The sequence below is a fragment of the Cervus canadensis genome, chromosome 18 (genome assembly GCF_019320065.1).
Source record: "Cervus canadensis isolate Bull #8, Minnesota chromosome 18, ASM1932006v1, whole genome shotgun sequence".
NCBI lineage: Eukaryota > Metazoa > Chordata > Mammalia > Artiodactyla > Cervidae > Cervus > Cervus canadensis.
In genome coordinates, this window is record NC_057403.1 from 26664619 (window position 1) to 26680638 (window position 16020).

General features: G+C 41.1%; 1 pseudogene across 1 annotated transcript in view; it reads left to right on the forward strand.

Moving 5' to 3' along the window:
• Positions 1 to 13116, forward strand: part of LOC122421444 — a 73482-nt pseudogene extending 60366 nt beyond the window's left edge. Inside the window, exon 3 of the transcript XR_006263484.1 lies at positions 11041 to 13116. The product of XR_006263484.1 is annotated as a hypoxanthine-guanine phosphoribosyltransferase-like (transcript). The remainder of the gene's footprint in view (positions 1 to 11040) is intronic.
• The last annotated feature ends 2904 nt before the right edge of the window (positions 13117 to 16020 follow it).

Genomic DNA, 16020 nt, shown 5'->3' on the forward strand with positions numbered 1-16020 from the left:
CCCTTCTACTCTGTCATCTTGTCTCGAAATGTGTGTGTGTACCTGCACATATGAAGTCAAAGTGCAAAATACACACAGGATGGATTTATAGCAACAGGAGTTCTGTGGTTTCTTCCAGATATGGAGGGAGGGAAGAACAGAATAGAGAAGGGGAGAACATGAGCTTAATTTATACCAACAACATTTTATTTCTAAGAAAAAAAGATCTGATGCAAATATAGGAAAATGTTTGCATCTGTTAAATCCAGATGGTACTTGGGGGTCTGTCAGACTCTTTCTATACAGTTTGTAAATTTGAAAACTTTATCTAAATAAAGTCAGACATTAATTTTTTTTAAAGTGAAGAACACTCTGATGTTTTTGTGGAGGGTGGACCAGAGGAAGAGACAGACCATGGCGTGGACCAGGGCAGATGATGACAAGGCTGAATCATACCAGGGAGCTCTTGGGAGAGATGTTTTGTTCAGCAATACGTCCCCTGTGCCTGGCACAACAACAGATACACAATAAAAGTTTGCTGAATGAAAGAACAACTCATAACCCTGCCTTCCTCGTTGGTCTGTGGATTTCCTGAGGGCAAGGTTGAGGTCTGTCTTGGTCACTGTTGTGTCTCCTGCATCATCCTTCACGGAGCCAGACATGGGGGGAGCTGGGAAGTCCTGCAGGTGGGTAGCTGTATGTCTGTAAATATTCCTGTGAGCATATCTGTGAGAACCGGTGTTGAGTTTCCTCTTCAGGAGAAGTGGAAATGGGGGACATCTTTGGGACTTTCATAAGCACTTACAAGGATTCTTACCAGGAGGAGGAGAGAACCCCACCTATTTTGGAGAGTGGGAGATGTGCGACATTACTTACTGCCACACTAGCTTCCTTTGTGTTCCTTGAATTGCCAAGCTCATTCCAGCTTATGGACCTTTCCACTTGCTATTCCCACTCGTGGGAACTCCGTTCTCACAGTTCTTGGAACAGCTGTCACACTTTGGCTTCTGTATCTCAGCTCAAGGAACATCTTAGAAAGGTGTGCATTGGGTGTCCAGTCTGGGATGACATTTCCCAGATGCCTTTGCATTCACATGAGGCCGTGAGACTAGTTCTGCCCCATGGACTGAGAGCAAATGTGATAGTTGGTACTTTAGGGTTAAAGCTTTATTAAAATTTTTTACCCTGCTTTATTGAGGAATAATTGACAAAATTGTAATATATTTAAAGGGTACAATATAGTGATATAACATGCATATACTTTGTGGTGTTATTACCACAGTCAGTTAATTAATAGGGCTTCCCTGGTGGCTCAGTGGTAAAGAACCTGCCTGCCAATGCAGGAGACATGTGTTCAACCCTGGGTGGGGAGATCCTCTGGAGAAGGTAACCCACTCCAATATTCTTGCCTGAGAAATCCCATGGACAGGTAGAGCCTGGCAAGCTATATAGTCCATGGGGTTTTAAAGAGTCAGACATGGCTTAGGAACTAAGCAAGAAGTTAATTAACACATCTATTACCTCTGTAGTTATCTCTGGTGAGGATACTTACTCTCTTAGCAAGTGTTAGTATTGATATATACAATAGTACTGTTAACCATAGTCATTGTGTTACATTTTACACCCTCAGACCTCATTCATCTTACAACTGAAAGTCTGGATACTTTTACCAGTCTGTCTCCATTTCCTCCATCACCCAGCTCCTGGAAAATAGTATTCTACTTTCTGTTTCTGTGAATTTGGCTTTTTCAGTTTCCACAGAAGTGATACCATACATTGTCTTTCTCTGTCTGACTTATCTCACTTATCATAATGCCCTCAAGTTCCATTCATTTTGTGGCAAATAGCAGGATTCATATTTCTCATTAATTTCTCAAATTAATAATTTTTATTTGTATATTGCCACAATAGCCCAGTTGTGAAGTAGTTATCTGTTTTTGATATCTCCAGTCTGTCATGGACTGATCCTTTTGGTCTACACCTTGTTAAATAAGACAAGACTCTTGATCGTATACTTGGATGTGATGATGTCAGATTGCTATTTCTAAGCACCTCCTAGCAATTTCAGTACTTGTTGCACACCATTAGCAGGCCATTAGCAGTTGGTGGACCAGTACTGGCACTGCTTTAGCTTATTATCCTGTTTTATTTTCTCCAAAATTACAGCATTTTCCATTCACTGTAATTATCTTGTTTATTTAAAGATCTTTTTGTTTATGATTTTCTTCCCACTAGAACGTAAGCTCCATAAGAAAGGAGTCTTGTTTATTTTGCTCTTGAAAGTTCCCTAGTTCCCAGCACAGCATCTGGTAGATCATGGATGCCCCCACAGTATTGTTGAATAATGATTAAATCACAAGCACTGGTGTTGGTGGGGAGAGGAGGCAACCAAAGCTGTTATAGAAGCTCTCTACAATCCTAATTTGACCCTAATTTTAACCAGTTCACTGATAGTTTGACTCCCTGGTTTTCTGGTAGACCACAAGTGCCCTAGGTTAGGTGCGGCCATTTATAACCCATTTCCCTGTGTTTCCCCCACTAGAGACAAAACCACTCTGGAGTGTCTCTGTCTGGTTAACGGTTCTGAGGGGATGGGGTTGAGTCTGTAGTGATGACTGCTGTGTCCCGAGAGTCATGCAACACAGTCAAGTCCCTTGGTTGGCATAAGTAGATTTATGGCATGAATGCATGCATGTAGGCAGGAGGGGAGGCTGCCCTGGGGAGAGAATGCCCTCTCTTGTCTCCCATGGCCTGTGTCCTGGTAGGGTCTAGAGTTGGTGTTGAACTCTGGTCCAGTGAGCTATCTGAGCTCCCACTTCCTTTCCCCATCAGCCACCACAAGGTGCTGGATCAGGCTGGCAACATCGTTTACTTCCAACCATGAGGTGGTGTGGGCTTCCCTGGTTGGTTCAGCTGTAAAGAATCCTCTTGCAATGCAGGAGACGTGGGTTCAATCCCTGGGTCAGGAAGATGCCCTGGAGGGGATGTGGCAACCCACTCCAGTATTCTTGCTAGCAGAATCCCATGGGCAGAGGAGCCTGGCGGGCTACAGTCCATACGGTCGCAAAGAGTAAGGAATGACTGAAGTGACTGAGCACACATGAATGCACGAAATGGTGTCCCATTTGGCCAAATGGATACTTAGAGCCACGGTAAGTCACACTTAAATATATTTGGTGTTCTTTTCAGGAGCTGGAGAGGAGGTTACTGAGAAATTACGAATAGTAGGATTGCAATTGAGATGAAGACTAGGACGACGCAGACCAGGCAGACAGATGCTGTAACAATTGCTGAGACTGCAAATGTGAAGGCTTTCCGGGAGGAGTTGGTGGCCAAGGCAAGTTCATTGTTATTGATGTGGTTCCTTGTCTGAGTTGGACGGGAGAGGTGGAGCAGGAATAGTTGGACTTAAAAGGATTAGTGAATGGGGTGAGCCATGGGTCTGTGGGGGCACAGGGTAGGATCTGGAGAAACAGGAGGGAGGACATGGATACAGTTTGTTCAGGGTTGGGGCCAGGATGGAGAGGGAGGGGAGGGCGAGGGTTGGCATAATTCGAATTCCCACCTGTAAAGAGTAGTACAAGGCTATGGTGCCTAAGGGGCAACACATATGGCAGGCCAAGACCGACAGCAAGAAGTGGTCCCTGGGGTTCTCCTCAGACTCAATTTCGGATGACTGGGGGCAGGGAGTGGGTTATGTAGCTTCATATGGCTTCTGAATTCTAACGTCTCCTCTGACCTCTCAACATGTCTCTTCTTGGCTCCTATAAAAATTTCACTGACCCCCTTGAAAACTCTCACCAACTCCCTCTAACTCCCACCATGTCTCCTCTTGGCATCTCCCTATCCTCTTTAATACCTTCCTGTCCCCAGAACTCTCAGCCTGTGGCCCCTACTTCATGCCTTATAACCCCTCTCTGTTCTCTGTAACATTTCCCCCATCTCCAATAGGCTCTTCTTTGTCTTCTATAACTGGCTTGCTGGTCCCTACAGGGTGTCTCACGTGACCCCTTCCACTGTCTCCACAAAAATCCCTACTGATTCAGATGACTCTCACTTGGCTTCCTTGTACCTCAACTGACCCACTGTCATACTTGGTTTCCATTAACACTCTCATCATCCTCCAAGCAACCTTCTCTTTGTACCTATAAACCACCTTACTAAGAAGACCCTCACTCAACACTAGCACACTCACTTTTCATGTATAAAACCTCCATTGTCTCCTTAAAAACTTTCACCCTATAATACCTGTAATATCTTTACTAGCTATTTGCTTGTCCCTTTTATAATAATATCACTCATTTTGTCCCTATGAATCTGTCATGGTCCTGTTTTGACCCTTATTGTTCACCCCTAAACTCCTCCCTTCTCCCTTCCCCAATAACCTCTCACTTGGCTCCTCTAAGACCTTCTTAGAGCAACTATAAACTTTGAGTCCTCTGCTTGTCCACTCATAGCCTCTTCTCTGTCCCCTTTTAAAGACCTGACGTGTTCCTCCTAACACCTCTGTCTCTGAAACAAGCTTGGTGATCCTTTGAATTTCTTTTCCTTCCACTAATTACAACCTTCCAGTTCTTCAAAATCCATTCTCCCTAAATAATTCTCTACACCCTCCCCTCTCTACCCTCTAAACTCTTCTTGCCCCTTCATTCCCCACTTCCTCTAGCTCTCTTTCTCCCTCCTGTCATCCCATAAATTCTCTCCCTGCCCCCCTCACCTCCATTAGGGCATATGGGTCTCCGTCTACTATTAAGGTAACATAGGGCCTGTCCCTCAAGCCAATCTGCCAGGGATTACCATGGAGACCAGATAGACCCCGCCTCCTATTCTATCATTCTACTTCTATTGACTGATTGGAGGTTGTGTGTTGGGGTGAGGAAGCCAGTTCTCATCTGGCTGCTGATTGGTCTGAAGGAGTTCAGACTCCTCCTATTCTCTCTGATGATTGATCAATCCCAGGAAGTGAGAGATACCACTTGGTGCAGAGTGATGTGAGCCTAGGAGTCTTAGGTTGCTTCAGACACCTTCAGAGGGATCATTTAACAAGTTGGTACTTCAGCAGTAAATGGAGATCTTTGCAAGAATGAACAGCATTTTATGTGCTTATTTGCCTCCTGCCCTGCATCAGGAAGATCCCCTGGAAGAGGACATGGCAACTCACTCCAGTATTCTTGCCTGGAGAATCCCATGGACAGATGAGACTGGTGAGCTACAGTCCATAGGGTTGCAAAGAGTTGGATACAACTGAAATGACTTAACACACATATCCTCTCTGATGAAGGGTCAGTTCAAGTCTTTCTTCCATAAAGAAAAATTTGGGTTGTTTTTATTACAGTTAAGTTTGAGAGTCATTTGTATATTTTGTGTAAAAATTCTTTATCAGATGTATGATTTGAAAATATTTTCTCTAGGTATGTAGCTTAATCTTCTCATTTTCTAACAGTATCCATTGCAGATCAAAAGGATTTAATTTTGATGTAGTTTGAAAGTGAAAGTGAAAGTTGCTCTGTCCTGTCCGACTCTTTGCGACCCCATGGACTATACAGTCCATGGAATTCTCCAGGCCAGAATGCTGGAGTGGGTAGCCTTTCCCTTCTCCAGGAGATCTTCCCAGCCCAGGGATTGAACCCAGGTCTCCCGCATTGCAGGCAGATTCTTTACCAGCTGAGCCACCAGGGAAGCCCTTGGTGTAGCTTAAATTACTTTTTTTCTCTTTTCTGGAGGTGTTTTGGTATCATGCCTAAGAACTCTGCTTAATTCAGGGTTTTCTCTTGTGTTTTCTCCTGTAAGTTTGATAGGTTAACAATTTACATTTAGATCTATGATACTTATTGAGTTTATACTTGTATAAGATGTGAAGTTTTCATTGGGATTAGTTGAGTTTTACATATGGTGGTCCAATTAAACACCATAAAACATGATTATTTCTTTGATAAGTTAGTTGCCTTTTGACACATTTCTAAATAAATTGCCCAAAGATGGCTAATAAATAAATTGTGGGTCTCATTCTGCCCTCATTCTGTTCTGTTGACCTGTGTTTATTCATTTGCCAATACCACACTCTTATTAATGTAGATTTATAGTGATTCTTAAAACTGGGTAATGTGAATACTCTGTTCTTTTTTTTCAAAAGTGTTTTGACAATGCTTGTCTAGATCTATAAATCTTGCAATTTTTAAATTTTATTTTAGTGGGAATTGCATTGAAATTTCCTGTCAGTTTGGGAGAGATGTTGAGTCTTCCAGTTCACGACTATGGAAAGGCTCTTCATTTATTTAGGATTTCTTTGATTCTTTCTTCCTTTTTTTGGCCATTCCACACAGCTTGTGGGATCATAGTTCTCTGACCATGGATCAAACCTGAAACCTCAGCAGTGAAAGCACAGAGTCCTAACCACTGAACTGCCAGGGAATTCTCAGACATCTTTGATTTCTTTCAGCAGCAGCCAAAGTTACACATACAGCCTGTAAACATAACATTTTAGATTCACACCCAACTAATTGCTTATTTGGGGGCTACTGAAAATGTATTGCAACCTGAATCTTGCTTAACTCATTTTACCAATTCTAACTTTGTATGTGTGTATACGGATTCCTTGGGACTTTCCACTTAGACACTTATGTCATTTGCAAATAAGGGTAGTTTTTTATTTCTTCCTTTACTATTTGTATGCCCTTTCTTTTTTCTTTTTCTGACATACTGTGCTGATTAGGACTCCCAGTCTGACATGGAACAGGGATTGTGAGAAGGACATCCTTACCTGTTGCATATATTAAGGCAGAAAGCCTTCCCACTTTCATCACCACATATAATATTAGCTAGAGGTTTTCTGTAGATGCCCTTTTCAGGATGAGGACGTTTCCTTTAGTTCTGGTTTGCCATTTTTATTGTAGATGTATGTTGACTTTCCTCAAATGCCTTTTCTGCGTCACTTGATCATGTGGTTTTCCTTTTTTCAATAGTTCATAGAGTGGATTACATTGATTGACTTTCTAATATTGAACCAGCTTTGCAGTCTTGGAGGAACCTCAGCTGGTGATGGTGTGTTCTATTTATACACTTCTATTTTAAATTTTCTAATATTTCATTGAGAAATTTGCATCTATATTCATAAGATGTATTGGTCTGTAGTGTTTTATCCATAGTCTATATGTGCTTTTAAGATCAAGACAATGCTGGCCTCAAAAAATGAATTGGGAAATACTCTCTCCTCTTCTATTTTTCTGGAAAAGATTGTGTGGAAATTATGTTATTTGTTTGGTAATAATTTACCAGTGAAACCATCTGGGTCTAGAGATTTTTATTTCAGGAGTTTTTTGGTTACAAAACAAATTTCTTCTCTTTTTAAAAAATATTTATTTATTTGGCTGCACCAGGTCTTAGTTGACGCACATGGGATCTTCAGTCTTCGTTGTGGCATGAAGGATCTTTAGTTGTGGCATGTGGGATCTAGTTCCCTGATCAGGGATGGAACCCCCTGCCCCCTCTATCCCCACTGCATTGGGAGCATGGAGTCTTAACTACTAGACCACTAAGGAAGTTCCAAGGGTCGACTTTTAAATGCAAATTATTGTGTTATTGAAATAGATGGCAAAACATTGTGTTCATTATGTGATGATAATGTGACTATGCTGAAAGATTACACTATATGTTGACATTATCAGACTAAATACTCAATGCAATATCCCTAGCTCATAGGAAATAAATATTCAGAAAAATTTTAAAATGAAAAAGGGAATATCTCATCACAGTAGAATTTCTTCACACAAAAAAGGAAAACATGAAAATGAGGTTGCAACCAAAGTAGGTTTCTGAATGGCTCATTTGTGAGTCAAGCAAGGAAAGCATTTACCAATGGTGAGTTAATTAAATTATGTTTGATGGCAGCAAAAAGAAAATCTGTCCAGAGGAAATAAATTTATCTAAGAGTATTAGCCCTTCACGAGAAGAGTTGCTAGAAGAATAGAAGACATTGAAAGCAGCATCACTGTCAATTACTAAAACAAGACATATTCAACATCATACAGAACAAAAGTAGAAAAGCAGTTGCCATGAATCAATAAATGGGATAGACTAAATTAACAGAATGAAAGAAAAAAAATCATATGATAATCTTGAAACATGGGGAAAAAGCATTTGACAAAATACAACAGTCCTTCATAATAATACTTTCTTTAAAAAACCTCTCAATAAATTGGGTATAGAAGGAATAACCTCAACACAATAAACACCATGTATGACAAGCCCACAGCAAACATCACACTCAGTAATGAAATGTTGAAACTATTCCTCTAAGATCAGGAACAAGAAAGAGTGACCACTTTCACCATTCTTATTCAGCATAATGCTGGAAGTCCTAATAGAGGAATCAAGGAATGAAAAGAAGTAAAAGGCACTCTTGCACATAAGTCTTAGCAATATTTTTTTAAACTCTGTCTCTGCAGGCAGGGGAAACAAAAGCAAAATAAACAAATGGGACCCAATCAAACTAAAAAGCTTTTGCATAGCAAAGGAAACAATAAATGAAATGAAAAGGCAACTTACTGAATAGAAGATAATCTGCAAATAATATGTCTTAAAAGGGGTTAATATCCAAAATATATAAAGAACTCATATAACTCAATATAAAAAGTTTAAAAATGGGCAGAGGGCCCAAATAAGCATTTTTCCACAGATGTACAGATGGCAAACAGGCACGTGAAAAGATGTTCAATATCACTAAATACCAGGGAAATGCAAGTCAAAAACCACAGTGAGATATCACCTCACACCTGTCAGAATGGCTATCATCAAAAAGACAAGGAATAATGAAGGTTAGTGAGGATATGGAGAAAAGCGAACCCTAGTATACTGTTTGTGGGAATATAAATTGGTACAGTCACTAAGGAAAACAGTGTGGAAGTTCCTTAAAACATTAAAAATATGATCCAGCAACCCATTGCTGGGTATATAGTCAAAGGAAATAAAAAGAGGCTCTGGAAGAAAGATCTGTACTCCTGTGTTTATTGCAACATTATTCACAACAGCCAAGATATGGAAATAGGAAATAATAAATGTCAATGAATGTTGCTCAAAAGGACCAAATTTCCATTTAGAAGATGAATAACTTCTGAGGATTTAATGCACAATGCAGTGATTACAAATAATAATGTTGTACTACGTACTTGAAAGTGGCTAAGAGAGTAGATCTTAAATGTTCTCTCCACAAGAAAGAACTGATAATTATCTCTTGTGATGCAGTTGTTAGCTATCTACACTGGTAATAATATTAACACTACAGTATAGGAAGGATATCAAACTAACACACTGTACACTTTAAAATGACACAATTTTATCTCAGTTATATCTCAGTAAAGCTGGAGGGGAAAGTAGTTGCCAGAGACTATGGGGAGGGGGAAATGAGGATTACTACTTAAATGGGTACATTTTCATTTGGGATCTGTAACTTCTGAAGTTGAGCAGCAGTGATGGTTGTACAGCAAAGTAAATGCACAAAATGCCACTGGGTGTTTCGCTTGAAAATGATTAAAATGGCAAGTTTTATGTGTGAAAGTGTAAGTCATTCAATCCTGTCTGACTCTGCGATCCCATGGATTATATAGTCCATGGAATTCTCCAGGCCAGAGTATGGAGTGGGTAGCCTTTCCTTTCCCCAGGGGATCTTCCAAATCCAGGGATCAAACCCAGGTCTCCCACATTGCAGGTGAATTCTTTACCAGCTGAGCCACGAGGAAAGCCCCAGAATATCGGAGTGGGTAACCTATCCCTTTTCCAGCAGGTCTTCGGGATCCACTGCCATACCAACTAAGCTATCAGGGAAGCCCTAATTTTATGTGTATTTAACCTCAATTTTTAAAAGGTTAATGATTTCTAATGATTTTTTTCAGCTTTTACATGATCATGATTATTTAAATGTTACTCAATATATCACAATGCTTTGCTCTATAACTAGATTTCCTTCTCCTTGGCTCCAAGGTCTAGAACTGCATGTTACTAGTTGGGACCCTGAAATAGAGTCCACTTTCATACATTCCAACCCTCTGTTCAAAATTTTGCAACATTTTACATTGTTTGGTATTTGAAGGATGAGTTCCTGTAGAGTGTTGTTTTATTTTTGGTTTCCTTGTTATTTTTTCACTGGAAGTTTCTGATTATCATTGTTTTCGCTTGTGGGATGAAAAACTATATGCCTTCCACAGTATATCCTTAAGATCTCCAGCTTCTTACTCAATTAATGTCCAGTCTATAATCCAGTCTCCTGTTGCTGAAATCTGGTTTATTAAATTAATATGCACCGTGAGCTTGTACATTTTTGTCCTGAAAATTTTGGTAGCCTTCTCTTTTATAACACATACTGTTCATTCTGTTTTTGTTTTAAGGATGTACAGTTTCTTAAATATGGTCGTGGGTCTTAACTGGGGAAACAGTGGAAACAGTGGCTGACTTTATTTTTCTGGGCTCCAAAATCACTGCAGATGGTGACTGCAGCCATGAAATTAAAAGATGCTTACTCCTTGGAAGGAAAGTTATGACCAACCTAGAACAGCATATTAAAAAACAGAGACATTACTTGTCAACAAAGGTCCATCTAGTCAAGGCTATGGTTTTTCCAGTGGCCATGTATGGATGTGAGAGTTGGACTATAAAGAAAGCTGAGCGCCGAAGAATTGATGCTTTTGAACTGTGGTGTTGGAGAAGACTCTTGAGAGTCCCTTGGACTGCAAGGAGATCCAACCAGTCCATCCTAAAGGAGATTAGTCCTGGGTGTTCATTGTAAGGTCTGATGTTGAAGCTGAAACTCCAGTACTTTGGCCACCTGATGCGAAGAGCTGACTCATTTGAAAAGACCCCGATGCTGGGAAAGATTGAGGGCAGGAGGAGAAGGGGACGACAGAGGATGAGATGGTTGGATGGCATCACCGATTCAATGGACATGGGTTTGGGTGGACTCCGGGAGTTGGTGATGGGCAGGGAGGGCTGGCTTGCTGCAGTTCATGGGGTCGGACACGACTGAGCAACTGAACTGAACTGGGTCTTAACTGAAGTCGTCTCTGTTCCCAGAATCGCGTCATTTCCTCTACCTCATCCTCCACGCCGTGTCTCAGTGACAGTCCGGGAGCTCTGCTAAGGGTGGAGAGCGCAGCCGCAGAGGGAGTCCAGACACGCTCGCAAGTCAGCCGGCTCATCGCTCTCAGCTCCCCGCTTCTTGGGAGTCGGCCATAATGGTGGTTTGGAATGTTGGCGGCTTCATCAGGGTTCTGAAAGCGTAACTGCAAGCACATGTTGAGGACCACAGAGCCCGCGAGGTAGAAGTACCACAAGTTCTTGTTCAGATGCCAGGGTGGGCAGGGTGCGGGAGGGCCCCTCGCAAGACCCCGTAGGAGCTGGGCGCCGCCGCCAGACTCGAGGTCCTTGAGAACCAAGGCTGACGGAGCCGTGTCGGAGGCCATGAACCTGGTGTCGCCACTCACCCCCGATGCGGTACCTGGAGCCGAGGGTGACCACGGACCCGAGGACCCCCAACTGGCGGCAATGACCGGGAGGGGCAGGTGGCGGGGGGCGTTACGCGGCCACCGAGTTCACCCTTGGGCCCCAACAATCGCCTCTTCAAACCCTCTTAATGATTTTTCTTTGATGCGATGGGTTGTCATATGTTACCAATACTGCTCGGTTGATACTTCTTCAAGAAGACAGTTCTGAGTTTGAAGTAACTTGATAATAAACTTTCTTGAATAGTTTGCTAGGAGTGACAAAAGTTTAAATGACTGAAATGTCTTATCAGAAATCAGACCTTCAGCTCCTCCCCATACTTCCTTCAGCCCGTGCGCCAGCTGGCTCCGTTACGGCGACCAGCAGCCCCAGCGTCGTGATTAGTGATGATGAACCAGGTTATGACCTAGATTTATTTTGTATACCCAGCCATTATGCTGAGGATTTGAAAAGGGTGTTTATTCCTCGTGGACTAATAATGGACAGGACCGAGCGCCTTGCTCCAGATGTGATGGAGATGGGAGGCCATCACATCGTGGCCCTCTGTGTACTCAATGGGGGCCTATAAATTTTTTGCTGACTTGCTGGATTACATCAAAGCATGAACAGAAATAGTGATAGATCTATTCCTATGACTGTGGATTTTATCAGACTGATAAATCCTGTAATTACTGTAATGACCAGTCAACAGGTGACATAAAAGTCATTGGAGGAGATGGTCTGTCAACTTTAACTGGCAAGAATGTCTTGATTGTTGAAGATTTAATGGACACAGGCAAAACAATGCAAGCTTTGCTTTCTTTGGTCAAGCAGCATAATCCAAAGATGGTCAAGGTTGCAAGCTTGCTGGTGAAAAGGACCCCTCGAAGTGTTGGATATAGACCAGAATTTGTTGGATTTGAAATTCCAGACAAGTTCCTTGTGAGATGTGCCCTCGACTATAATGAATACTTCAGGGATTTGAATCATGTTTGTGTCACTAGTGAAACTGAAAAAGCAAAATACAAAGCCGAAGGTGAACATACAAGCTGAGTTTGGAAACATCTGGAGTCCCACTGAAATCACCAGTGAAATTATCCAATGTTCTAGTTCTGTGGCCAGCTGCTTAGAAGAACTTACTGTGTGTCTCCTAAGAGTTTTGTCTGTTCTGTGTTTTAGAAATGTCAGTTGCTTCATTCCCAAACTCTTCATTTGCACTGCGAGCCTATAGACTATCAGTTCCCTTTGGGCAGATTGTTGTTTGGCTCGTGAATGAAAAATCTCTGAAGCCACACCACTATTGACTGAAAATATGAAAATTGTATCTGTAACATTTAAAGATAAGACTGTATTAGTTTTTTAATTGGTATTTTAATTTTTATATAGTCAAGAAAGAACAGAAGTGATTGAATGTTGTTAACTATACTGCTGTGTGTTTAGAAAACCAGTCAGTTTCATATCTGTGACAGTACTTAAGAGGTATTATTGTGTCAGAGAAACCATATGTCCTGGAATTTTTTTAGTAGGTTTCAGTAGTATTAACTGTATTTTCTTGCTTGTTCAGATTATTTCTGATGAATCTTTGTTAACAGTTCCTTTTAAATACAGGTCAATAAGTTCCAGAACTTACCACATTTTGAATTCTTCAGTGTAAAAATATTTCAAATAAAGGCTGTCTCTTTAAAAGAAAAAAAAATCAGACCTTCAGTAGGAAGAGAAACATTATTTATAAGTACCGAGAGAAAAGAACTGTCAATCTAGAATTCTGTCTCTGGGGGAAATGCCCTTCAGGAATAAAGGTGAAATAAGGATAGTTTCAGATGAAAAAAGCCAACAGAATACATTGGCATGGACCTGCTCTAAAAGGAAAACCAAAGTTAATTCTTTAGTAAAGGAAAATGATACTACAGGAAAACTTGGAATGTCAGGAAGAAGTAAAAGCAATAGAAATGGTCAAGATCTGGGTAAACATGATAGACTAGTCACCTTTTGATTCTTGAAAATGTGTATTACAGTTGAAAGCAAAAATTATAACATTGATGAGATTTTCATTGTATGTAGATATACATATGGTTAACTTTTTAAAACATAAAGGAGAGGGGGTGAAGGGACCAACATGGTGGGAGGTTGCTATATTCTACCTGAGTTGTGAAATATTCTGGTTAGGCTAGCATGTTTATTGTACTCCCTACAGCAACCACAAACAAAATTTGCCAAGACATATACTCAAAAATCACGAGATCAATTAAAATGGAGTACTAAAATAATACTCAGGTAATCCAAAAGGGAGCCGGAAAGGGAAAACAGAGGACCAAAAAACAGAGGGAACAAATAAAACAAGTAATAAAATGGTAGACTTAATGCCAAACATACCAGCCATTACATTAAATGCACATGTGATAAACATGAAAATTATAAAGATGTTCAGAATTCATTTTAAAAAAAGATCCAATTATATCCTGTCTATAAGACTAACATTAAAGATGCATATAGGATAAAAGTAAAGATTGGGAGGAGGGAAGGTACGCAACACAAACACAAAACAGAGATGTGTGGTTATATTGATGTCAGGCAGAGATATCAGAGTGAGGATAATTAGCATGGATAAAGAGGGACATTAAATAATGCAAAAAGGGACAATTCAATGAGAGGACAAGAATGCTAATTGTATGTGCGCCTAACAGAACTTCAAGATACATGAGTCAAAACCTGAAAAAAATAACAAATGAACAAATCTGCAATTATACTTGAAGACTTCAACATTCCTCTCTCAGTAACTGATAGAACAGACGATTAGCATGTACATTGAAAAACTGAATATTATCAAACAATTAGATCTAATTGCCAGTTATAGAACACTCCACCCAACAAAAGCAGATCATATTCTTTTCAAGTGCACATGGAACTTCATCAAGATGGACCACATCCTTCGTCATAAAACTAACAAATTCAAAGGATTTAAATCATACAAAATCATATTATCTGACTGTGGTTTGCAAAACTCTAATGTGCCCCCCAACCGCAAAAATAATTCCTGTCCCTAGTGTACAATCCTATATAATCTCTGAGACTGTGACTATGATGGGATGTCACTCCTGTGATATTTTTGGTATAGTTGACCTTAAGAAGATTATCTGGGTGGACCTAACCTAAACACATGATGAAGCGTTTAAATGTGGTTCTAGAGGTCAGAGACAGAGGAAGTCAGATACAAAGTATGAGTGTGGTTTTGATGGAGGGAGATTCTCTGTTCAAGGCTTTGAAGATGAACAGGACCACATGTCAAGGAATGCAGGTGTGCTTTCAGTTCAGTTCAGTTCAGTCCCACAGTCGTGTCCGACTCTTTGCAACCCCATGAATCGCAGCACGCCAGGCCTCCCTGTCCATCACCAACTCCTGGGGTCTACTCAAATTCATGTCCATCGAGTCAGTGATGCCATCCAGCCATCTCATCCTCCGTCATCCTCTTCCCTTCCTGCCCCCAATCCCTCCCAGCATCAGGGTCTTTTCCAATGAGTCAACCCTTCGCATGAGGTGGCCAAAGTACTGGAGTTTCAGCTTCAGCATCAGTACCTCCAATGAACACCCAGGACTAATCTCCTCTAGGATGGACTGGTTGGATCTCCTTGCAGTCCAAGGGACTCTCAAGAGTCTTCTCCAACACTACAGTTCAAAAGCATCAATTCTTCAGCGCTCAGCTTTCTTCACAGTCCAACTCTCACATCCATACATGACCACTGGAAAAACCATAGCCTTGACTAGATGGACCTTTGCTGACAAAGTAATGTCTCTGCTTTTTAATATGCTATCTAGGTTGGTCATAACTTTCCTTCCAAGGAGTAAGTGTCTTTTAATTTCATGGCTGCAATCACCATCTGCAGTGATTTTGGAGCCCCCCAAAAATAAAGTCAGCCACTATTTCCACTGTCTCCCCATCTATTTCCCATGAGGTGATGGGACCAGATGCCTTGATCTTAGTTTTCTGAATGTTGAGCTTTAAGCCAACTTTTTCACTCTCCTCTTTCACTTTCATCAAGAGGCTTTTTAGTTCCTCTTCACTTTCTGCCATAAGGGTGGTGTCATCTGCATATCTGAGGTTATTGATATTTCTCCCGGCAGTCTTGATTCCAGCCCAGCGTTTCTCATGATGTACTCTGCATATAACTTAAATAAGCAGGGTGACAATATGCAGCCTTGACGTACTCCTTTTCCTATTTGGAACCAGTCTGTGGTTCCATGTCCAGTTCTAACTGTTGCTTCCTGACCTGCATACAGGTTTCTCAAGAGGCAGGTCAGGTGGTCTGGTATTCCCATCTCTTTCAGAATTTTCCATAGTTTGTGGTGATCCACACAGTCAAAGACTTTGGCATAGTCAATAAAGCAGAAATAGATGTTTTTCTGGAACTCTCTTGCTTTTTCGATGATCCAGCGGATGTTGGCAATTTGATCTCTGGTTCCTCTGCCTTTTCTAAAACCAGTTTGAACATCTGGAAGTTCACGCTTCATGTAGCCTAGAAGCCTGGCTTGGAGAATTTTGAGCATTACTTTACTAGCGTGTGAGATGAGTGCAAT